Consider the following 5,481-nt stretch of genomic DNA (forward strand, 5'->3'; position numbering starts at 1 on the left):
CCGCCCGGCTAAAGGAGAACAGGATGCAGCAGCAACCATTTTGGGTACGGGCAGAGAGGCGGATAAATAACCCGCCCCGCCCTCAGCCCCGCCCCCGCGGGCTGTAGAAAAGGAAGAGCCTCAGCCAAGATGGCGGTGTGCTGCCCCTGTTCAAGATGGCAGGCAGGCCTGTGGGTGCTGCCTAAGTAAGAGTCGAAATTTGTTTAGGTTATGAGGTTTTAGCTGTGTTGTAAAAGATGAGAAAAGCTCACGTGTTGGCAGAGGAGGGAGGTGAAACACTATAGAGTTAGGTTGACTGTATGGAAGAGCTTTATTGGTGGTAGTGGTTTGCTGGACTGGTTCTGAGTGAGGTGGGCCTGGCCTCTTGGGTTGTGGGGTGGCTGCTGCTCTGAGCTGAGGGGCAGGAAGGTGGGGGAGCCCCTCTCTGTACCGGGGTGCTTCTCCTGGCTGCCCCTCTGCCTGGCCAGCCCTGGTGTCTGCGGCTGCTGTACCTCTGGGCTCTCAATGGCAGCTGGTGCATATCTCACTCTTGGGTGACGGACTTACGCTGTGTGGTAGCCATTATTCACAAGCACTTTGCATCTGTGTCGTACAGGCAGGGGGCTGCAGCAGGGTGAGGTTTGTGTGGGACTTCTCAGGGTCTCAAAATGGCTGCCAAGAGAAGCCCTGTTGCTGGGACCTTGATTCCTTGTTGCAGCAGATAAAAGCCATTGTCTTCCTGTACCGGGTGTGTTATCGTGTATGTGCGTCCATCTATGGGTAGATGCCCCTGTGAATAACTATACATGTGCAAGTAAAGAGCTGACCTCTTTGAAGTTTCCCATTCTTCCAAATATGACTTGATACTTGTAATGAGTTTTGCCGCTGTGTTTTTTTATTTTATTTTTGCCAGTAGTAAATAAGATCAGTGTTGCCAATTGATGTTGTTTTATTACAAGCTTTGATATTTTCTAAGTTTTACCTTTCAGCATTGGTAGCTACAATGGTTATAATAATTGAATGTGTTGTATTTTTGAATAGCTGTTACAACGCTTCCAGCATTGATAGCTACAATGGTTATAATAATTGAATCTGTTGTATTTTTGAATAGCTGTTACAACTGTGAACAGAATCCTGAAAAAAAACTAATGCCATTGTTCAAAAACTGGGGGGGAATTGCAAAGCAGAAATAATGGTGATAATCTTATGGGTTTAACATTGATTTCATGACTCTGTGAATTGCATGTCAACTGAAGGCTTGGGTTTGGAAAAATCTGTTGTTTGGAGGAGAAAAGATCTAATTCACTTGAAATACTGAGTGACTTTCCTGTTGTGGACAGTAGATTACACTTGAAAAATCCTTTGTATTCCTAGCTCAGTTAAACATCATTTACATGTGAAAGCTGTTCCTGCTCAATCCATTAGAGCAACTGTTCATGTCATCTTTGGGCCAAAATGGGTAAAATGCAGACATCTGTAGTTTAGCTTAACTGCTTAAATTCTTTTTATGTAATCCAATGTGTAACTTCATCTATAAATGGTATTTGGTCCTCTCTCAGTTGCACAGGAATGTGGTCCTTCCTGAATGACATATGCAATTTTTGGCTTTTTTCCTAATATGAATCCAGATATTCCAGAATGTTTGCTCAAGGCCATAATGTGGTACAAGTTTTTTCAGCTGCTCCTGAACATCATTATTGGTGAATAGTAACAGGTTTTGATTAGAGTGTTTTTCATAACAGTCCAAAATGAACTGTTTGAAGATAAGGGGGGAAAAAAAACTCAGATTCCATAGTATGGACTTCAGTGGTAGAAAATATAAACTGGTCTGCAATTTCTGTGTAACTGTCTTAATGGGAAAAGGCTATGAGGAACTGCAAGAATGAATTGGCATGCTTGTGAGTCATGAGGTACCAGCTGCTGGAGTTGCATGAGAAATAGGAAGTAATAAGTATCACGTGTTCTCAACCCAAACAAGCACCTGACTGAGTCTTCTGGGAAGAAACTTATGTATAAGCAGTTGTCAGGTTTTATAAGCAACCAGTTTCTCTGGAAATCAAATGTTAAGCCATTTTGAATGATACAAGACAAAAGAATTCTTGTGTCTAGAGTAGAGTGAAATAAAACTCATCTGTTTCCTCCACTCAATATAAACCACACAGCACATCGCTGTTTTATTCTTATGTTACTATTCACAAAAATACTAGCAACTGTATGGTTCTCCAGTTCTGCAAAGACCACAGTAGAATAACCTGATATGACTTAATTTAATTATGAAATTAGAGAGAAATTATTTCAACTATGGGAAATACCACACACGCACAATCAGGCACTTGTCCAAGCTGGAATATGGCAAGGATCCTTGTAAGCTTCTGCTATTGATTAATGATTCTTACAACACTTTTCCTGCAATCATCTGGGGATTTAACACCCGCACTTTTAAGTAGGTAAGTGGCATTATGCCTACCAATTAAAAAAAGGAAAAGAAGAAACACACCTTAAAAGCCTGATATTGGACTTCATGAATAGCATAAATTCCAAAACGTCTTGCTGCAGAAACAAAAACTATTTGCCAGAAGAAACATTCAGAAATATGTAATTGACTATTTATAGATCTCTTGATAATATAAAAATAGATTTTTGTAAGGCATTGTATAGTAAATACACCTGTAACTTTTAAGTCATTGATCTAAAAATAAGAACGTGCAGATATAACAGAACTGGCCTTTATTTTGCATTAGTTTGATACTACCAATATTTCTGCTCCTTTTTCCTAATTTCAGACCACTTTCCTAAATATTCTGTTTTAGCTGCTTCTACTTTTTTCTTTTCCCCTGAGGTCTTGAATGTAAAGATTCAGCTGTGCAATAAGCATGTGATCTGATTAGCATGCCAGGATAAAATTCCCAGTGTGCTTGATTTTAAACAGTTGGTTGGAAACCGTCACCCAACCAGTGTTGTTTTGGGCTTGTCTAAATTAGTTGTGTGTCCGTGTTATAAATGAGATCATCCCGTAGAGCTGTGTGGTGTCCCACTGACCTCTATGGGAACAGCGTGTATAAAGCCTGGGAAGTACAAATTTCATGGAATACATGTTTACCAGCTGTAACTGAGATTTGTTGCCTACTTCTGACAGATGCTGCGTGGCAGACGCTGTCACTAACTTGAGGAGGCATTTACAGCTTGTGGTGTCATGCTGGACTGATGCATAACCTTTAAAGCTTGCTGAAGTTGTTTGCAGCATACTGTTTTTATAGAGAAATACTTAGTTTTCTATTTCATCCTTGGTGTAAATGCTTTAGGTGCAGGTATAAATATTAAATGTAGCAATGGAGGCCAAATAGATCAAGAGAGGCCATAAAAGCAATTAATGCTCTTAAGTGCTACCTAATGTTGACATAGGAAGGCTTTTATTTTTGTGAGGTTTTTTTTGGAAGTAGCCTTTGCAGTGTTGCAAAGATACTAACTGTTACCTCCCCAGGGGCAGATTAAAACAGGATGGTGCTTCCTTCTCTCATGTAGTCAGGCACAGTGCTGATGGTAATTCATCTCAAGTTCTGTGGGAAAGTGGCATAAATAGCTAATGGAAAACAGAAATTGCTCTTGGCAATAAAATAAATGGGACATCTAATTAACTAATGATTACACAAGTATACTCTTATACCATGCATTGAAACATTGACTCCTTGCACGCTTTTCAGTTTGTACAAGTTTTTGCCCCCCCTTTTTTTTTGTTTGTATTCTTAAATTGAAATTAATTCAGTCCAGGGATTCCTAAGCCAGTGGATGAAGTAGGTATATTTGTGTACCTAAGATGTCCTCAATGTTTCGGTGTTTCTGCAAATGTTTCCATTTTCATGTAGTTATCTGTTTTTCATTGTAAATGTAAAGAAATATGGGAGGAAATAAAAAATATTTTAAATGCTATCTGTGCAGAGTTACAGAAATATCCAAAACTGTCATGTCTTTTGAAGAATCACTATATCAAGTTTGGATAACAAATGAAAGCATAATCATCAAAGTGTGAAACAGAAGGATTTTAGTGATGCCTTTAAGTGCAAATCTCAACACATTCCTAATTTAGAACTCTCATCTGTGCTATCACTGTATTTGTCAGTGCAACTATGGCTATTGTATCCTTGTGGAATACGTTGTGAGATTGGCACGGCTTTTTAGTATGAAAATATTCATCCAAAGGAACAGGAAACAAGATGTCAGCTAATGCCGCATTCCTGCCATTCTGTAGGCAACCCAGATTCTGAAGTTGCACAGGGATTGCTCGAGAGTGATTGTAGTGCTTTCAAAAAAGACTTGTAGTGCTTTTAAAAAAGACTTGCATTAGTGTGCTAATGTGAATTGTGAAAGCGTTTTGAACGAAGATAGCGGAAGCACAGAAAATTATTACCAAAGCTATTACAATTTTGTTGTCAAACTAGGATTAGTGGTATTTTTCCAGGGTATATGGAAAGTAGTATCAGCTTATTTTTCAAATGGGCAGTAAGAAAGTGTTTCTATGTGCTTTCATTATGGTAAAGCGAAGGAATTCCTGGTTTTCTTGACCTCAATGATAACTCGCCTCTATCCTGTAAATTAAAAAAAAAAAAAGTTATTTTTACGTTCTGCTCTGGGGTTATCTTTGAAACACTAATTTGATTGGGGAATCTTTACCAGACAAATCCACAGACATTTGCTTCTCTAAATTGTGATGTCTCTTAGACAGTTGCAGTGGAAAAAGCATTTAGAGTCATGTCCTTGGGTGACAAACTTCTGCAGCCATGACTGCCTCTGGTTCCTGTACAGTGATGCTGTTTGTACTGAACAACCCCTGGTCCGTGGATTAAAGCGTTAGGCCTTGCTTGTGGCAGGCGGGGGTTTACCCAGGGCGTTTTATAAAGGAAAGTTGCAGTTTAGACAGGAAATTGCATCTTTGTTGGAAGTTCTGTGGTTTAATTTCTAAAATGTCATTTTCTACTTGAAAAAACTTCTCAGCACAGCTGTAGGTATATGCTTATACATGCCTGTTCAAATGGGTGAGGGATTAAATGAGTGAGCAAAATGTGAATTGAACCTTTTGTTTACATTTTACAATCTGGGGTTTAGAAGGACAGGTGCTCTGACATGGATCGTAAGCATCTTAATTGATACTTTGGGGGCTGAGAGGTGGTGGAAAGCTGGTATGTTTGTTTAATAATGCTGTAATAAGGATTTGTGATGCCTGCCAGGGAACAGCATCACTGATACTTGTGGGGTTTTTTTACAGAAATGGGAGATTGTAGCATACTGGTTAAATAAAATGGTAATGATGACGTCCTTAATAACTTCCAGGGCGTTATTTCATTTAAAGGGGACTAAGAGAAAACAAAAATCGGAGGAAAATATCTTTATATGCTGTAACTGCAGGGTATGTTTTTAAAAAACTGCCAAGAAGCTCACGGGAAGCCGCAGACCTCTGGTAAATGCCGTCCCTCGCGTTATTCGCTGTCCTCCGAGGGGAGGCACAGC

Source organism: Charadrius vociferus, unplaced genomic scaffold, assembly GCF_000708025.1.
Source record: "Charadrius vociferus isolate BGI_N301 unplaced genomic scaffold, ASM70802v2 scaffold281, whole genome shotgun sequence".
Lineage (NCBI taxonomy): Eukaryota > Metazoa > Chordata > Aves > Charadriiformes > Charadriidae > Charadrius > Charadrius vociferus.